Source organism: Hemitrygon akajei, chromosome 2, assembly GCF_048418815.1.
Source record: "Hemitrygon akajei chromosome 2, sHemAka1.3, whole genome shotgun sequence".
In the NCBI taxonomy this organism is placed as follows: domain Eukaryota; kingdom Metazoa; phylum Chordata; class Chondrichthyes; order Myliobatiformes; family Dasyatidae; genus Hemitrygon; species Hemitrygon akajei.
This window is the reverse complement of record NC_133125.1, coordinates 189,004,369-189,024,513: the sequence shown is the minus strand read 5'-3', so window position 1 is coordinate 189,024,513 and position 20,145 is coordinate 189,004,369. Positions and strand designations below refer to the sequence as shown.

General features: G+C 50.2%; 1 pseudogene; it reads left to right on the top strand.

Moving 5' to 3' along the window:
- The first annotated feature begins 6,975 nt into the window (after positions 1 to 6,975).
- LOC140721709 (AP-1 complex subunit beta-1-like) overlaps positions 6,976 to 20,145 on the top strand; it is a 132,900-nt pseudogene continuing 119,730 nt past the window's right edge.

Sequence of the window (20,145 nt, the reverse complement as noted above, 5' to 3'; positions counted from 1 at the left end):
ACTTCCACAGCCTCCAGTGTGATGAGATTTGAAGGATGATTCTAAAGTGGACTGTTCCTTTAATGAGAGAGAGAAAGAGCGAACAGCTTGTGTGCTAATTCAGCAGCAGGGAGAGAGAGAGAGTCTGAGTTGCCTTGGAAACTGAAAGGCGGAGCTATATGATGGACAGCTCGTGATCAGCACTTGGAGATATATGCAAGATCAGTTGACTTTTGAGTTGAACACATGATGGCAGAGGCAAGGAGCTTTGTGTACCCACGACAAGGGTGGGGTTTTGCTCACAGTGTGGACAAAGGAGTGACTGGTGTGTTTAACCCTGGCCTGGGTTGATGGCTCACTGTGAAAGATTGGCATTCCACTTCCTGTGGTCACAAGTGGTGACTTTAAATAAGTTTCGGGAGCAGGAGGATGATGTGGAGGATCAGTATTGGGAACCATCCCCCTCTCCCCCAATAGAAACATAGAAAATAGGTGCAGGAGTAGGCCATTCGGCCCTTCGAGCCTGCACCGCCATTCAGTATGATCATGGCTGATCATCCAACTCAGAACCCTCTACCTGCCTTCTCTCCATACCCCCGATCCTTTTAGCCACAAGGGCCATATCCAACTTCCTCTTAAATATAGCCAATGAACTGGCCTCAACTGTTTCCTGTGGCAGAGAATTCCACAGATTCACCACTCTCTGTGTGAAGAAGTTTTTCCTCATCTCAGTCCTAAAAGGCTTCCCCTTTATCCTTAAACTGTGACCCCTCGTTCTGGACTTCCCCAACATCGGAAACAATCTTCCTGCATCTAGCCTGTCCAATCCCTTTAGAATTTTATGTTTCAATAAGATTCCCCCTCAATCTTCTAAATTCTAGTGAGTATAAGCCCAGTCGATCCAGTCTTTCTTCATATGAAAGTCCTGCCATCCCAGGAATCAATCTGGTGAACCTTCTGTGTACTCCCTCAATGGCAAGAATGTCTTTCCTCAGATTAGGGGACCAAAACTGCACACAATACTCTAGGTGCGGTCTCACCAAGGCCTTGTACAACTGCAGTAGAACCTCCCTGCTCCTGTACTCAAATCCTTTTGCTATGAATGCCAACATAAAATTCCAGAACTGAACTGATTACTTACCATCCCACCGTAAGACTGTATCACCTGAGCTGGGGGAGCTTGGGAACCTTATTTACAGTCATATATACACACACATATACTCTGCTATCCTGTTTACCTTGTTTTATATTACTTTATCCATGTAGTTACTAATAAAATAGAGTTTATGATGAAAGGCTCAAACTCCATGTGTGTCCATTTCTGCTGGCAGCAGGTTCTGTCCTTCAACTTTGCACCTAACTTCCTGAACTCTCTTTGCAGGACTTCCTCCTTCTTCCTATCCACGTCATTGGTCCCTACATGGACCACCACATCTGGCTGCTCACCCTCCCTCTTGAGAATACGGAGAACTCGATCCGAGATATAGCGGACCCTGGCACCAGGGAGGCAACAGACCATCTGGGATTCTTGATCTCTTCCACAGAACCTCTTATCTGTCCCCCCAACTATCAAATCCCTGATCATACTGCTCTCCTCTTTCCCTCCTTCCCTTCTGAGCTGAGGGTCCAGTCTCAGTGCCAGAGATGCAACCACTGCAACTTGTCCCTGGTAGGTCGTCCCCACCAACAGTATCCAAAACGGTATACTTATTGTTGATGGGAACGGCCACAGGGGTGCTCTGCTCTTCCTGTCTATTCCCCTTTCCTCTCCTGACAGTCACCCAGTTACCTGCCTAGTGACTTTTAGGGGTGACTATCTCCCTGAAACTTCTGTCTATTTCTGCCTCTGCCTCACGGATGATCCGAAGTTCATCCAGCTCCAGCTCCAGTTCCCTAACTTGGTTTGCAGGAGCTGCAGCTGGATGCACCTTTTACTTGACCAGGTTAATTTCACATTACCAGATAAAGTACAGCCTCTCTTCTTGTAGGCTTGTCTACATACTGTATCAAGAAACCTTCCTGAACACACCTAACAAACTCCACCCTGTCAAAACCCCTTGCTCTAGGAAGATACCAATCAATATTGGGAAAAATAAAATCTTGCACCATGACAACCCTGTTATTGTTACACCTTTTCATAATGTTTCCCTATCTGCTCCTCGACATCTCTGTTACTATTGGGTGGTCCATTAAAAAAAAAGTTACTGATCCCTTCCTGTTTCTCACTTCAACCCACAGAGACTCAAGAGACAATCCCTCCATGACTTCCTCCTGTTCTGCAGCCGTGATACTATGGCTCCCCACCTCTTTTGCCTCCCTCCCTATCCTTTCTGAAACATCAAAAGCCTGGCACACCAAGTAACCATTACTGACCCTGAGCCATCCAAGTCTCTGTAATGACCACAACATCATAGCTCCAAGTTATGATCCACGCTCTAAGCTCATCCGCTTTGTTCATGATGCTTCTGGCATTAAAATAGACACATCTCAAACCATTGGTCTAAGCGTATCACTTCTCTATCACTTGCCTATCCTCCCTCTCACTGCCTTTAATCTTTCTCTAATTGTGAGCCAACCTCCCCTTCCTCTGTCTCTTCCGTTCAGTTCCCACCCCACAGCAATTCTTGTTTAAACTCCTTCCAATAGCCTTGGCAAACCTCCCCACCAGGATATTGGTCCCCCTCAGATTCAAGTGCAACCCATCCTTTTTGTACAGGTCGTGCCTGCCCCAAAAGAACTCCCAATGATCGAGAAATCTGAATCTCTGCCCCCTGCTCCAATCCCTCAGCCACGCATTAATCCTCCACCTCAATCTATTCCTATTTTCACTGTCGTGTGGCACAGGCAGTAATCCCAAGATTACTTCATTTGAGGTCATGCTTCTTAACTTCCTTTCTAACTTCCTATAGTCTGCTTTCAGGACCTCGTCCCTTTTCCTACCTATGTTGTTGGTACCAATATATACCACGACGTCTGGCTGTTCACCTTCCCACTTTAGGATATCATGGACACGATCGGAAACATCCCAGACCCTGGCACCTGGGAGGCAAACTACCATCCGTGTTTCTTTCCTGTGTCCACAGAATTGCCTGTCTGACCCCTAACTATCGAGTCCCCTATCACTACTGCCTTCCTCTTCCTTTCCCTACCCTTCTGAGCCACAGGGCCGGACTCTGTGCCAGAGGCACGGCCACTGTTGCTTCCCCCAGGTAGACTGTCTCCCCCCCCCCCCCCAACAGTACTCAAACAGGAGTACTTATTGTCAAGGGGTACAGCCATAAGGGTACTCTCTAGTATCTGACTCTTCCCCTTCCTTCTCTTTACTGTTACCCTCTTATCTGTCTCACAAGGCCCCTGTGTGACTACCTGCCTATAACTCCTCTCCATCACCTCCTCACTTTCCTTGACCAGACGAAGGTCATCAAGCTGCATCTCCAGTTCCCTAACCCTGGTCCCTGAGGAGCTGCAGCTCGATGCACCGGGTGCAGATATGACCATCCGGGAGGCTGGGAGTCTCCTGGTCATCCCACATCAGACACCCAGTACAGAACACGGGCCTCACAAACACACTTCCTATTCCTCACAAGCAGCTTACCTCACCTTGACCCTTTATCACCACAGCCCTGTTGAGCAAAATCCCTCCTACTGTCTGTCTCTACTCCAGCGCTCACGCTATAAAGCTGTCTCCTTTTAAATTCCTCTTGCCGGTCTAACTCGCTGACATCCACGCGCTTGCACAGTCGTGCCTCGATCAAACCGCTGAGAGGGAAAAACCTATCTTCTGTACGTTGGGGACCTGAGGTGGAAGGTGTTGCATTGGGCAGTACTGTACAATAGGTTTAGACCATAAGAGATGGGAGCAGAATTAGGCCATTTGGCCCATTGAGTCTGCTTCACCATTTACCCTTGGCTGATCTTTTTATCTCCTCAGTTGCTGGTTTTCCCCCCGTAACCTTTGTCATGTCTAATCAAGAACTATCAATCTCTGCCATAAATACACCCAACAACCCGGCCTGCATAGCTGCATGTGCAACAAATTCTACAAATTCACCACCCTCTGGCTGAAGAAATTTCTCTGCATCTCTATTTTGAACTGGTGTCCCTCTATCCTGAGGCTGTGCCCTCTTATCCTAGACTCTCCCACCATGGGAAACATCCTTTTCACATCTACTCTGTCCAGGCCTTTCAATATTTGAAAGGTTTCAATGAGATCCCCGTCCTTCTAAATTCCAGCAAATACAGACCCAGAGCCATCAAACTCTCCTCATATGATAACCTTTTCATTCCTGGAATCATCCTTGTGAGCCTCCTCTGGATGCTCTCCAATGCCAGCATGTCTCTTCTAAGGGGAGAAGACCAAAACTGTTGACAATACTCAAGGTGAGGCCTCACCAATGCCTATAAAGCCTCAGCATCACATCCTTGCTCTTGTATTCTAGAACTCTTGAATAGGTTTTTGAGCAGGTTCACCGACTCCCCGTCCACCTGTCCATTCTGTGGGTGGGGGGGGGGGGGGAGAGAGTCAGTGTACCAGACATAAATGGTTTGTGAGAGGTTGTAATAATAAATGGTAGTAACCATATTTTAATTTGCATGTACTCACTGTCTTGTAAATACTGAATGTTTGTACCTTGTGTATTTGTGATGTAAATAAACTTTTATAGTTTTGTAAAAAAAAGTGTTTTTTCAGAGCCAGAGGATAGCCCTGTTGTACAGGGGCCTTCTGCTGGGGTGACATCTCCCAAACTTGTATCCTCTGGGCAGGTGAGTACAATGTACGGAGTCTGTGGGGAGGCAGACTGGCCTTGGGTTGAGCCTGCACATTCAGAGCATGTATTTCCTGGGGAAGAAAAATGTCTTATAGAACAGGGGTTGTCTGAGCGTACAGGATCACCAGTGGGATTGGTTTCCCAGAATGTTGCCTCATTTGAGGTCAAACACCCTGCGGAAGAGCGTGTAATCCACGATGGGAAAAGGAGCAACCCAGGGTCACCATCACGAGCAGCTTATCAGAGGGAGTATGTCCCAAGGCATTGGAGACTATCCTTGTGCTGTTTCTGGGGAGGGTGACAAGGGTGTGGAGATGGGTACGGCCAAGCAAGATTAGGCAGTGGGGATGATTTCTGGATCCAGAGGTCACTGGTCCTGAGGATGGGGTAGAGCCTGTGATTGGGTCTCCCATTGGAGTCACAGTGAGGTGGTCACGTTGGGTGCAGACGTTGACTGTTGGAGAGTACCAAGAATGTTGGATGCGGGGAGTGGGAAGAGGACTTTTTGAAGTTGAGATGGCAGACTTCCTCGACCCCAGCAATCAGTCACAGCCTGCCTCTGGAGGAGATCCAGCAGTTTGTGAAAGACTGCTGGAGGAAACCTTTCAAGGCCCAGCTGGCCACTGAGCGATACTCTGCAAGGGGTCATTTAGTTAATCAGCACAACCCTCCAAAAGAAGGGGAAGGAAGCTAAAGTCACCCATAAGGAGAGACACCAGTTTAAGAGATGCCTGGAGTCCCTAGAGCAAGGTTGTTGGGTGATGACAGGGAAGAAGAGCTCTGCTGAGGAGTGTTGATAGGATGAAGTTAAGTGTGGTAATCCTTAATGCCAGTGGTGGTGAGGGGGCAGGGTCTCTTCAGATTCCATCATCTCTCTGTCTTCCGAATGGGAGATATGCAAAATTTGTAGGAAAGCCAGTGCATTCCAGGAGATGAATCCATTGGGGTCCTGAAGTGGTGGGGGGGGGGGGGGGGGGTGGTCCACATGAGCCATCTCAGCTCCAATTCCAGCAGGGTGGCCATTTTGTTGACATCCTCCTTAAGTTCTCTGGCCCTGTGACTTGCAGAGGATGCAAGACTGCCAGAGGTGCAGAACATCAGAGGTGCAGAGGGACTTGGGAGTCCTTGTAAAAAGGTCCCAGAAGTTCAGTTTACATGTTGAATCTGTGGTAAAGAAGGCAAATGCAATATTGGCATTTATTTCAAGGGGAATAAATATAAAAACAAGGAGATAATGCTGAAGCTTTATAATACACTAGTCAGGCTGCACTTGGAGTATTGTCAACAGTTTTCTCAGAAAGGATGTGTTGTCATTGGAGAGAGTCCAGAGGAGGTTCATGAGGATGATTCCAGGAATGGAGGGTTTAGCACACGAGATGCCTTTGGCAGCTTTGGGCCTGTACTCAGTTGAATTTAGTAGAATGTGGGGGCACGGATGGGAATCACATTGAAACCTACCGAATGTTGCGAAGACTAGATAACGTGGATGTGGAGAGGGTGTTGCCTATGATGGGAATATCCAGAAGTGGAGGACACAGCCTCCAAATTGAAGGGTGACCTTTTAGAACAGAAGTAAGGAGGAATTTTTTTAGCCAAAGATTAGTAAATCTATGGGATGTTCTGCCACAGGCTGCAGTGGATGCCAAGCCCATACATATATCCAAAGCAGAAGTTGATAGAGACTTGATTGGTTGGGGCATCAAGGGATATGGTGAGAGGGCAGGTATAGGGTTGAATGGGATCTGGGATCAACAATGGCAAAAAGGTGGAGCAGACTAGATGGGCTGAATGGCTTAATTCTCCTCCTTTGTCTTATGGTCTCAGTGTTGAGACACCTGTAGCTCGAAAGGTCCAGAGGCAGCTTTGAGGTTGGGGGTCCTGCTCTCGAAAAGGGGAGGGCATTCACAGACAGCTTACGGAATTGCTGGCAGAGGACGGCTCATCCATATGGATCTGGCTGGAATTACTTCAAAGGTCCATTCCTTCTATGAGGTTTTATTCTTGACAGATCTGTCTTGTGAGGACTTGCCAAGGGTTAACTTTGATTGTGCTGAGTGACTGGATGCTCCACTATCTTTGGAGCAGCTGACCACTGCCCTCTACCAGCTACAGACAGGCACGTTCCTGGGACCGGACAGGCTGAGAGTGGAATCCCTCCAGGGAGGGGTGAATTGTTGCTTGCTGCTGCTTACACGCGGGAGGGAGGAGAGCTGGGAAGGACTTTGGGGTTTTAACCTTTAACTGTCGTTCATTCTTTGGGGCACTCCTCTGTTTTTGTGGATGGTTGCAAAGAAAAAGCATTTCAGGAGGTATGTTGAATACATTTCTGACATTAAATTGTACCTTTGAAACATTCTGGTATATTCTGAGGGTTGGTTATACCAGGGTATTGGGGGAAAGCCTGGCTATGGATGAGATGCCCCTCTCTTCGCACAGAGCAGTTGTAGCCTTGCTGCCAAAGAAAGGGGATCTCCATTGAATTGGCACCCAGTATCTTTCTTCAGTGCAGTGTTTAAGATCTTTGCCTAGGCAATGGCCAATCATCTGTGCTTTTTGCTGGCTCAAGTAGTCCACCCTGATAAGTCCTATATGGTTCAAAACGATCCAGCCAGGACAATATCCTCCTTCTCCAGGATCTGACTCGCCTTTCCCGTGAGACTGGCCTGTCAGTCGTCTTTCTCTACCGTGACCAGGAGGTGGCGATTGACAGGGACTCTGCACTTTTTACGGGACTCTGCACTTCCCCTCCCCATCCCATCACTTTCCTCATAACCCTCCCCCACATCCCATCACTCTCTCCATAACCCTCCCCACCCTCCCGCTCTCTCCGCATCCCTATCACTCTCTCCATAACCCTCCCCACATCCCATCACTCTCTCCATAACCCTCCCCATCCCTCCCGCTCTCTCCGCATCCCTATCTCTCTCTCCATAACCTTCCCCACCCCTCCCGCTCTCTCCGCATCCCTATCTCTCTCTCCATAACCCTCCCCATCCCTCCCGCTCTCTCCGCATCCCTATCTCTCTCTCCATAACCTTCCCCACCCCCTCCCGCTCTCTCCGCATCCCTATCTCTCTCTCAATAACCTTCCCCACCCCCCCCCGCTCTCTCCGCATCCCTATCTCTCTCTCCATAACCCTCCCCATCCCTCCCGCTCTCTCCGCATCCCTATCTCTCTCTCAATAACCTTCCCCACCCCTCCCGCTCTCTCCGCATCCCTATCTCTCTCTCCATAACCCTCCCCATCCCTCCCGCTCTCTCCGCATCCCTATCTCTCTCTCCATAACCTTCCCCACCCCTCCCGCTCTCCCCACATCCCTATCACTCTCTCCATAACCCTCCCCACCCCTCCCGCTCTCTCCGCATCCCCATCACTCTCTCCATAACCCTCCCCACCCCTCCCGCTCTCTCCGCATCCCCATCACTCTTTCCATAACCCTCCCCACCCCTCCCGCTCTCTCCGCATCCCCATCACTCTTTCCATAACCCTCCCCACCCCTCCCGCTCTCTCCGCATCCCCATCTCTCTCTCTCCATAACCCTCCCCACCCCTCCCGCTCTCTCCGCATCCCCATCTCTCTCTCCATAACCCTCCCCACCCCTCCCGCTCTCTCCGCATCCCTATCTCTCTCTCTCCATAACCCTCCCCACCCCTCCCGCTCTCTCCGCATCCCTATCACTCTCTCCATAACCCTCCCCACCCCTCCCGCTCTCTCCGCATCCCTATCACTCTCTCCATAACCCTCCCCACCCCTCCCGCTCTCTCCGCATCCCTATCACTCTCTCCATAACCCTCCCCACCCCTCCCGCTCTCCCCGCATCCCTATCACTCTCTCCATAACCCTCCCCACCCCTCCCGCTCTCTCCGCATCCTTATCTCTCTCTCCATAACCCTCCCCACATCCTATCACTCTCTCCATAACCCTCCCCATCCCTCCCGCTCTCTCCGCATTCCTATCACTCTCTCCATAACCCTCCCCATCCCTCCCGCTCTCTCCGCATCCCTATCACTCTCTCCATAACCCTCCCCACCCCTCCCGCTCTCTCCGCATCCCTATCACTCTCTCCATAACCCTCCCCACCCCTCCCGCTCTCTCCGCATCCCCATCTCTCTCTCCATAACCCTCCCCACCCCTCCCGCTCTCTCCGCATCCCCATCACTCTCTCCATAACCCTCCCCATCCCTCCCGCTCTCTCCGCATCCCTATCACTCTCTCCATAACCCTCCCCACCCCTCCCGCTCTCTCCGCATCCCTATCACTCTCTCCATAACCCTCCCCACCCCTCCCGCTCTCTCCGCATCCCTATCACTCTCTCCATAACCCTCCCCACCCCTCCCGCTCTCTCCGCATCCCTATCACTCTCTCCATAACCCTCCCCACCCCTCCCGCTCTCTCCGCATCCCTATCACTCTCTCCATAACCCTCCCCACCCCTCCCGCTCTCTCCGCATCCCTATCACTCTCTCCATAACCCTCCCCACCCCTCCCGCTCTCTCCGCATCCCTATCACTCTCTCCATAACCCTCCCCACCCCTCCCGCTCTCTCCGCATCCCTATCACTCTCTCCATAACCCTCCCCACCCCTCCCGCTCTCTCCGCATCCCTATCACTCTCTCCATAACCCTCCCCACCCCTCCCGCTCTCTCCGCATCCCTATCACTCTCTCCATAACCCTCCCCACCCCTCCCGCTCTCCCCGCATCCCTATCTCTCTCTCCATAACCCTCCCCACCCCTCCCGCTCTCTCCGCATCCCTATCACTCTCTCCATAACCCTCCCCACCCCCTCCCGCTCTCTCCGCATCCCTATCACTCTCTCCCCTCCCGCTCTCTCCGCATCCCCATCACTCTCTCCATAACCCTCCCCACCCCTCCCGCTCTCTCCGCATCCCTATCACTCTCTCCATAACCCTCCCCACCCCTCCCGCTCTCTCCGCATCCCTATCACTCTCTCCATAACCCTCCCCACCCCTCCCGCTCTCTCCGCATCCCTATCACTCTCTCCATAACCCTCCCCACCCCTCCCGCTCTCTCCGCATCCCCATCACTCTCTCCATAACCCTCCCCACCCCTCCCGCTCTCTCCGCATCCCCATCTCTCTCTCCATAACCCTCCCCACCCCTCCCGCTCTCTCCGCATCCCCATCACTCTCTCCATAACCCTCCCCACCCCTCCCGCTCTCTCCGCATCCCCATCACTCTCTCCATAACCCTCCCCACCCCTCCCGCTCTCTCCGCATCCCCATCACTCTCTCCATAACCCTCCCCACCCCTCCCGCTCTCTCCGTATCCCTATCTCTCTCTCCATAACCCTCCCCACCCCTCCCGCTCTCTCCGCATCCCTATCTCTCTCTCCATAACCCTCCCCACCCCTCCCGCTCTCTCCGCATCCCTATCACTCTCTCCCCTCCCCATCCCGCGTTCGTGCCCTTGCTCTCTCCGCCAATCAGCACTGTTCTGCTCGCTCACGTGACACTGTCCTGGCAGCGACCTGAAGGAAAACGGTGCAGAGCAGGTCCGGGTCCGGATCCCCAGACAGGGAGAGGGGGGGAGCGGGACCGGATCCCCAGACAGGGAGAGGGGGGGAGCGGGACCGGATCCCCGTACAGGGAGAGGGGGGGGAGCGGGACCGGATCCCCAGACAGGGAGAGGGGGGGAGCGGGACCGGATCCCCAGACAGGGAGAGGGGGGGAGCGGGACCGGGTCCCCGTACAGGGAGAGGGGGGGGGAGCGGGACCGGGTCCCCGTACAGGGAGAGGGGGGGGAGCGGGACCGGATCCCCAGACAGGGAGAGGGGGGGGAGCGGGACCGGATCCCCAGACAGGGAGAGGGGGGGAGCGGGACCGGGTCCCCGTACAGGGAGAGGGGGGGGAGCGGGACCGGATCCCCAGACAGGGAGAGGGGGGGAGCGGGACCGGATCCCCAGACAGGGAGAGGGGGGGGAGCGGGACCGGATCCCCGTACAGGGAGAGGGGGGGGAGCGGGACCGGATCCCCAGACAGGGAGAGGGGGGGGAGCGGGACCGGATCCCCAGACAGGGGGGGGGGGGAGCGGGACCGGATCCCCGTACAGGGAGAGGGGGGGAGCGGGACCAGATCCCCAGACAGGGAGGGGGGGGGGGGAGCGGGACCGGATCCCTGTACAGGGAGAGGAGGGGAGCGGGACCGGATCCCCGTACAGGGAGAGGGGGGGGAGCGGGACCGGATCCCCAGACAGGGGGGGGGGGGGGAGCGGGACCGGATCCCCAGACGGGGGGGGGGGAGCGGGACCGGATCCCCGTACAGGGGGGGGGGGGAGCGGGACCGGATCCCCGTACAGGGAGAGGGACCGGATCCCCGTACAGGGAGGGGGGGGGGGAGCGGGACCGGATCCCCAGACAGGGAGGGGGAGGAGCGGGACCGGATCCCCGGGCTGGTGTGGGAGCAGAATCCGGATCCCTGGGCACTAGGAGGAAGTGAGGGCCGGATCCCTGGGCGGTGGGGGTGGGAGTAGCAGAATCCGGATCCCTGGGCGGTGGGGGTGGGAGTAGCAGAATCCGGATCCCTGGGCACTAGGAGGAAGTGAGGGTCGAATCCCTGGGCAAGTGGAGGGACCGGGGGCCAGATCCCAGGCTCCTCTGGGAGCTGGTACTGGATCAAGGAGGCAAGGGGCCACTAACTGTAAGGAAACGGGGTTCAAGGATCCAGTAGGGCAGTGGAAGCTGTCAAGATCAGTGGGCGGTGGGGGTGAAGGGGAACTGGGTAAGGTCCTGGGACCAGATTCCATCGGGTGTGGAGCGGAGCAGAGGGAAGAAGGTGAGGTCCAGATCTTAGGGGGAGCGGCAGGCTCCTTGAACAGGACCCTGGGTTGAGGGTCGAGTGTGGAACCAAAGTGATGGGAGTGTTGTTGAGCCTTCCCCTGGGGCTGGAGGATGAGGAGGAGAAAAAGCAAGAATTTGTAGTGTATCCCAAAGTCCGAATAAGACCTGGTGCTGTTCCTGGACCGAATGCAAGACCTGGCGTGTTGATTGGACTCGGATCTGGATGTGGACGGGGAGTAATACTTGGTGCTGGAGTTATGGGAAGAGATGGATCAGGATCTAGAGGCAGAGCAGAAGGCAGGTCCAGAGGAGGAACAGTACGTCGTGGGCGAAGACCCTACAGCAGGCGGGTGTTTAGGAACCGCACATCGTACCTAAACCTGAGTGAGGAGCAGTGTGTGCAGCGGCTGGGGTTCAGCAGAGAGGCAGTAACTGAACTGTGTCTCCTTGTTCAGGCACAGCTTCAACCCCGGACCAGGGCCTGGACTGCTCTCCCCGTGGCTGTCAAAGTCACAGTGGCTCTTAATTTCTACACCACTGGCTCATTCCAAGCTGCCACCGGCATCATCAATGATATCACCCAATTTGCCATTCACTGCTGCATCAGAGATGTTACAGAGGTGCTTTATGATAAGAGGAACCAGTTCATTTCCTTCCCCATGGAGAGGGAGAGCCAGGAGCAGCGAGAACTGGGCTTCCGTAAGATTGCAGGGTTCCCAGGTGTGCAAGGCGTCCTGGGCTGTGTCCATGTGGCACTCAGAGCTCCCTATGACAACCCAGGTGTCTATATCAATGCAAAAGGATTCCACTCCCTCAAGGTCCAGCTAGTGTGTGACCACAGACATCGGGTGATGCACGTGTGCTCGCGTTTTCCTGGCGGCACCTGCCACTCGTTCATCCTGCAGGAATCCTCTGTGCCTCCGCTCTTTGGGCCTGAATGTCAAGTGTCAGGTTGGCTGTTGGGGAGCTCTGATTATCCCTTAACCCCATGGCTCATGACCCCAATTAGGAACCCCAGGAGTTCCAGCGAGCACCAGTACAATTGTCGCCATGCCTGTAGCCACGGATCCATCAGGCGGACCATTGCAATGCTCAAACACAGGTTTCGTTGCTTGTCAAGATCAGGAGGAAGTCTACAGTATAGCCCTGATCGTGTCTCTAAGTTCATCGTTGTCTGCTGTATGCTCCATAACTTTGCTCTGGAAAGAGGGCAGGAGTTGAGGACACCTGAGGGGTTACAAGAGGAGGAGTGGGAGGGAGAAGAGTGTGAGTGGGAGGAGGAAGAAGAGGAGGGAGAAAAGTCACCAAACCTCATCACTGCCATAGCTCTGCGACAATGCATAATCCAGGGATTCAGTTGAAAGAGAATGTGTGCAGAGACAACCCCAGACAGTTGAATAACAAAGGCCATGTGTGCAGAAGTGACACCAGGCAGTGCAGTTATATCCATGAATGAACACTCTTCATGGGACCCTGAAGTGGGCAGAGCTGGAGATATCCTGACTGATGTCATTGGTTTTAGCTTAAATACAAGTGACCTGAGGACGATTCCTGGGAAATAGCAGATGTTGTAGGATGTTTCTGACGTGTGACCAGGAACTACAGTTGCATTAGAGTCAACTAACTGAGAAAATGTTTTGTGATTTAGTTTCAATGCTGCAGGTTCTTGTACATCTAACAATTAACCCATCTGCATAAACTTGTTGGTTTATATTCCATCAACACTTAAAATGTGATTGTTTGATAATGTGCTTGAGTGATCCACAACTTTCTGAAGGGGGTAGACAGAAGATGCTGAGAATGTGGACCATGGTCAGCCACTAATATTGAGAATACTCAGATAAATATTTTGAATCTTGTAATGTCGGCAAAATTCTCAATAAACTCTGGTTTACTTGACAATATCGTGAAGTGTTGCCTCTTGGTCAGTCAAATGCAAAGAGGGAGTTCACTGTTAAAAGCAAGATCCTGAACAGTGTTGCTGAGCAGAATGATCCAAGTTCCTTGCTCCCTGAAAGTGACTACACAGGTTGATAGTGTGGTTAAGAAGGCATGCCACATGTTTACCTTTACTAGTCATCGTATTGAGTTCAGAACACAGGAAGTTATGTTGCAGTTTTATAAAACTAGCTAGGCTGAGTCTGGAGTATTGCAAACACTTCTGGTCAAACCTTTCTAGGAAGGATGTGGGGGCTTTGAAGGGATACAGAAAAGGTTTACCAGAATGAGTCCTGACGAACCTTTGTGTGTCTTACTAGAATGCCATCTGGATTATGTGTGAAGACAAGAGGTTAGACAAAGTTGGGTTGTTTTCTCTGGAACAGCGGAGGCTGCGGGAAGATCTGATTAAGATTATGAGAGGCATAGATAGAGTAGGCAGAGTATATTTTTCCCGAATGTTTAAGCCAGTGAGCATGCATTGAAGGTGAGAGTGGGATCATTTCAAAAGAGATGTGAGGGACAGTTTTTTTAAACACAAGGAGTGATGGATGCTGGAATGCACTTTCTGGGGTGTTAGCAGAGAGAGAAACAGACTTTTAAAAGATGTTTAGATAAGCACTCGAATGTGAGCAAATGGAATAATATAGACATTGTGTAGGCAGAGGGGATTAGTTTATTTAGCCATTTAGTTGTAGGCCAAAGAACATATTCCCGTGTGGAGGGAGTACTGTTCTATGTTCTATTACTTATAAGTCAGTATTAGTCTGAAATACATCACCTTTTAAGGATACTGCTGAGTGTTTTGTAGATATGACTGGTTATCAACAGCCCTTTAGATGCCAGGTCTTAATTTAACTCCTAGTTGAATGCAAAGACCTTCAGATTCTGCCGCCAGAAAGTTCTAGCAGTCTCAGACCATGAGATATTTAAGGCAAGAATGGATCAGTAATTCATCCTCAACATTGATGGATTCTGACCTGAGGAATGTTTCCCCGTGATTTAGAAACACGGAAAACCTACAGCACAATACAGGCCCTTCAGCCCACAAAGTTGTGTGAACATGTCCCCACCTCAGAAATTACTAGGCTTACCTATAGCCCTCTATTTTACTAAGCTCCATGTACTTATCTAAAAGCCTCTTAAAAGACCCTATCGTATCCGGCTCCACCACTGTTGCCAGCAGCCCATTCCACACACTCACCGCTCTCAGTAAAAAACTTGCCCCGATATCTCTGTACCTACTCCCCTGCACCTTAAACCTGTGTCCTCTTGTGGCAACCATTTCAGCCCTGAGAAAAAGCCTCTGACTATCCACATGCTCAATGCCTCTCATCATCTCATACACCTCTATTAGGTCACCTCTCATCCTCCGTCGCTCCAAGGGGAAAAGGCCGAGTTCACTCAACCTATTCTCATAAGGCATGCTCTGCAATCCAGGCAACATCCTTGTAAATCTCCTCTACACCCGCACTAGGCTTCCACATCCTTCCTGTAGTGAGGTGACCAGAACTGAGCACAGTACTTCAAGTGGGGTCTGACCAGAGACCTATACAGCTGCAACATTACCTCTTGGCTCCTAAATTCAATTCCACTATTGATGAAGGCCAATACACCATACGCCTTCTTAACCACAGAGTCAGCCTGTGCAGCTGCTTTGAATGTCTTATAGACTCAGACCCCAAGATCCCTCTGATCCTCCACACTGCCAAGAGTTTCACCATTAATACTATATTCCGCCATCATATTTGACCTACCAGAATGAACCACTTCGCACTTATATGTGCGTTGAACTCCATCTGCCACTTCTCAGCCCATTTTTGCATCCTATCAATGTCCCGCTGTGACCTCTGACAGCCTCTACAATATTCACAACACCTCCAATCTTTGTGTCATCAGCAAAATTACTAACCCATCCCTCCACTTCTTCATCCAGGTCATTTATAAAAATCAAGATGAATAAGGGTCCCAGAACAGATCCTTGAGGCACTCCACTGGTGACCGACCTCCATGCAGAACGTAACCCGTCTACAACCACCAAGCCTTCTCATGGCCCCTTCTGGCTCTCCTAATTTCCTTCTTAAGCTCCTTCCTAGTAGCCTTATAATCTTCTAGATCTCTAACATTACCTAGCTCTCTGAACCTTTTGTAAGCTTTTCTTATTGACTAGATTTATTACAGCCTTTGTACACCACGGTTCCTGTACCCTACCATAACTTTCCTGTCTCATTGGAATGTGCCTATACAGAACTCTACACAAATACCCCCGAATATTTGCCACATTTCTTCCGTACTTCTCCCTGAGAACATCTGTTTCCAATTTAAGCCTCCAATTTCCTACCTGGTAGCCTCATAATTCCCCTTACTCCAGTTAAACACTTTTCTAACTTGTCTGTTCCTTTCTTTCTCTAATGCTATGGTAAAGGAGATAGAATTATGATCACTATCTCCAAAATGCTTTACAACTGAGAGATCTGACACCTGACCAGGTTCATTTCCCAATACCAAATCAAGTACAGCCTCTCCTCTTGTAGGCTTGTCTACATAATGTGTCAAGAAACCTTCCTGAACTCACCTAACAAACTCCACCCCATCTAAACCCCTTGCTCTAGAGAGATGCCAATCGATATTTGGGAAATTAAAATCTCCCATCACGACAACTCTGTTATGATTACACCTTTCCAGGATCTGTTTCCCTATCTGTTTCTCAATTTCCCTGTTACTATTGGGCGGCCTATAAAAAAAACACCCAGTAAAGTTATGGACCCCTTCCTGTTCCTACCCTCCCCCTACAGAGACTCCATAGGCAATCCCTTCATGGCGTCCACCTTTTCTGCAGCCGTGACACTATCTCTGATCAACAATGCTACGCCCCCACCTCTTTTGCCTCCCTTTCTGTCTTTCTGAAACATTTAAAACCCGACACTTGAAGTAACCATTCCTGTCCCTGAGCCATCGAAGTCTCTGTAATGGCCACCACATCATATCTCCAAGTACTGATCCACGCTCTAAGCTCATCTGCTTTGTTCACAACACCCCTTGCATTAAAATAAATACACCTCAAGCCTTTGGTTTGAGCGCATCCCTTCTCTATCATCTGCCTATCCTCCCTCTCGCACTGTCTACAAGCTTTCTCTATTTGTGAGCTAACCTCCTCTTCCCTAGTCTCTTCTGTTCGGTTCCCACCCCCAACAATTCTAGTTTAAACTCTCCCCAGTAGCCTTAGCAAACCTCCCCACCAGGATATTGGTCCCCCGGGATTCAAGGGCAACCCGTCCATTTTGTACAGGTCTCACCTGTCCCAAAAGTGGTCCCAATGATTCAGAAATCTGAATCACTGTTCCCTCCTCCAATCCCTCAGCCATGCATTTATCCTCCACCTCATTCTATTCCTATTCTCACTGTCGCGTGGCACAGGCAGTAATCCCAAGATTACTACCTTTGTGGTCCTTCTTCTCAACTTCCTTCCTAACTCCTTGTGGTCTGTTTTCAGGACGTCTTCCCTTTTCCTACCTATGTCATTGGTACCAATATGTACTACGACCTCTGGCTGTTCTCCCTCCCACTGCAGGATATCTTGGACGTGATCAGAAACATCCCAGACCCTGGCACCTGGGAGGCAAACTGCCATCTGAGTTTTTTTTCTGCATCCACAGAATCGCCTGTCTGACTCCCTGACTATAGAGTCCCCTATCACGACTGCCTTCTTCTTCCCTTCCCTACCCTTGTGAACCACAGGGCCAAACTCTGTGCCAGAGGCACAGCCACTGCCTCTTCTCCCAACTAGGCTGCCCCCCCAACAGTACTCAAACAGGAGTACTTATTGTCAAGGGGTACAGCCACAGGGTTACTCTCTAGTATCTGACTCTTCCCCTTCCCCTTCCTGACTGTGACCTGCTTTTCTGTTGCAATCTTCAGTATTGAAGATGAGTGTGGATGAACAAAGGGAATTTGGGGTTCAAATCCATACATCCCACAAGGTTGCTGCACAGGTTGATAGAGTATTTAAGAAGGTCTATGGGATGCTAGGCTTCATTAACGGGCATTGAGTTCAAGAGTAGAGAGGTCATTATGCAATTCTACATATCTCTGGTGAGACCGCACTTAGAGTATTGTATTCAATTCTGGTCACCTCATTATAGGAAGGATCTGGAAGCTATGGAGAGGGTGCAGAGGAGACTTACCAGGATGTTGCCTGGTTTGAAAAACAAGTCATATGAAGCAAGGTTAGCAGAGCTGGGACTTTTCTCTTTGGAGCGTAGAAGAATGAGAGGGGACTTGATAGAGGTCTACAAGATTATGAGAGGCATAGATAGGGTGGATAGTCAGTACCTGTTTCCCAGGGCACAAATAGCAAACACCAGAGGGCATATGTACAAAATTAAGGGAGGGAAGTTTAGGGGAGACATCAGGGGTAAGTTTTTTACACAGAGGGTTGCTGGAATAGTCACATCAATACTACATGGTGTCAGAAGAAATCGTGGAGGAAAAAAAAGGAAGAGAAAGATGACACAGTTACAGCCACCACCAAGATTAAGCCTACAAGGTGTAGTATTGATGTGACTCGGACACCGCTGTAGATCGAACAACAACTTTTATTCAACAGACTTCCATTTTTTTCTTACTTACGTCCTGACGTCATACGCACTCTGACCTACGAATACTCACACAATACATTACATCCCCCTTCTCAAGATTTTTTTCACAACCTGTGAATTACCTCTCGGTATGCCTTTCTTACATTGCAACAGCCATGACATAAACTAAAAAAGACATCTTCTTATACTGTATTCTACATTGTACCTTACAATACTAACAGCAGTGTATTTTCTTTTTACTAACATAGACTAATAGACCTTTTATTTCACACCTTGAAACTTATAACATGTGTGACTTTGCCTCAAACTGTGAGACTGTAGGTAGATCTAGTCTCTGTATCTAGCTGGAAGTTTGACGTCTCCCAGACCATGTGTAACACAACTGTAACTGTGCTTGTCCTTCATCAGTGTCAGTCTCTCGAGTAACCTGTGTGTCTTTGTGGTCTGCATCACTCTTGGTGTTGTTTGTTTCCATCGCTGTATATGTGGAAATGTCCTGCGTATCTGTACGTGGAAACACCCTCTCACCTGTCTTCAGCAGATGCTTCCTGTTCCTCCTGTAGACTCTTCCATCCGTCGTGTGCACTATGAAGGATCTTGGTTGCTGATGTCTGTTCACAACCACAGCTGGTTGCCAAGTGTCTCCTCTCTGTATTCTGACATTTTCACCTGTATGCAGATTTGGCAACTGTCTTGTATGTCTGTCATAGTAGCTCTTTTGTTTTATTTGCTTGTACTTTAGCTTGTCATGTACTTGAGCATTACCTTCAGGAGTCAGTAGAGTTGTGGATGTTGGCAGCTTGGACTTCAGACGACGTCCCATCAACAGTTGTGCAGGAGAGAACCCCACACCCTTAATCGGTGTGTTGCAGTATTCAAGCAGAGCAATGTACGGGTCACTGTTGCTGCTTTGTGCCTTCTTGGTCATGTTCTTGACAGTTTGTACAGTTCTCTCTGCTTGTCCATTAGCATGCCCTGGACTGAAAGTAACATGTTGAAATTCCCAGCTTTCTGAGAACCTTCTGAACTCACTACTGGCATACCATATTCACTATTAGTGATATTCACTAACGACAATATCTGGAATACCATGTCCTGCGAATATCAGCTTCATTGCGGTAATGACAGCTTGACTGGACATGTCACTTAACTTGGTGGTCTCTGGATATTTTGAATAGTAGTTCACACAAAACAGATATTCTGCACCATTGTAGTGAAAGAGATCTGTGCCAAGCTTCTCCCATGGTCTTCCTGGTAGTGGGTGGGGAAGCAGAGGCTCCCTTGGATTGCTGTTTTTGTTTTCATTACAGACAGCACACTGAGACACAATGTCCTCTATCTGAGTTGACATACCTGGCCAATAGAGAATGCCCCTTGCTCTTTCTTTACATTTCACTATCCCGAGGTGTGACTCATGAATTCTGTTGAGCATTTCCTGTCTCATATGGTTTGGTACGATGAGTTTTGCCGTTTTGAACATTAGTCCTGATGCATAACTGATTTCCTCTTTAAATGTCCAGTATTTCTGCATTTCCTTTGAAACATCTTTCTGTTAGCCATCCATTCATTGTAATGTCTCTTAGCATTTGCATTTCAGGACCATCGCTTTCCTGAACATGTTCAACTTCTCTTCAGAGATGGGTAGCTGAGGAGTAACCCAGTTGACCTCCAGCTCTCTTCCTAGCAACTCTTCCTTTTGCTCTTTGAGGTAAACACGGCTCAAAGCATCAGCAATGTACAGTTCTTTTCCTGACTGTGAGAGTGTACCTCTGTAGCCTGAGAAGCATCCTTTGCAGCCTTATAGGAGCTTAGTGGAGTGGCTTTTTGAAGATGCTCTCAAGTGGTTTGTGATCACTCTCAACCTGGATTCTTTGCCATATATATATTGGTGGAACTTCTCACACCCGTAAACTATGGTGAGTAAATTTCTTCTCGATTTGAGCATATTGGTGTTGACAGTCCGTAAGTTCTCGTGATCCATACGTCACAGGCCTCCCATCAGCTCCTATTCCCTCCGAACTGGCATCCACAGACATTGGCACCGGTTTATTGACATCATAGAACT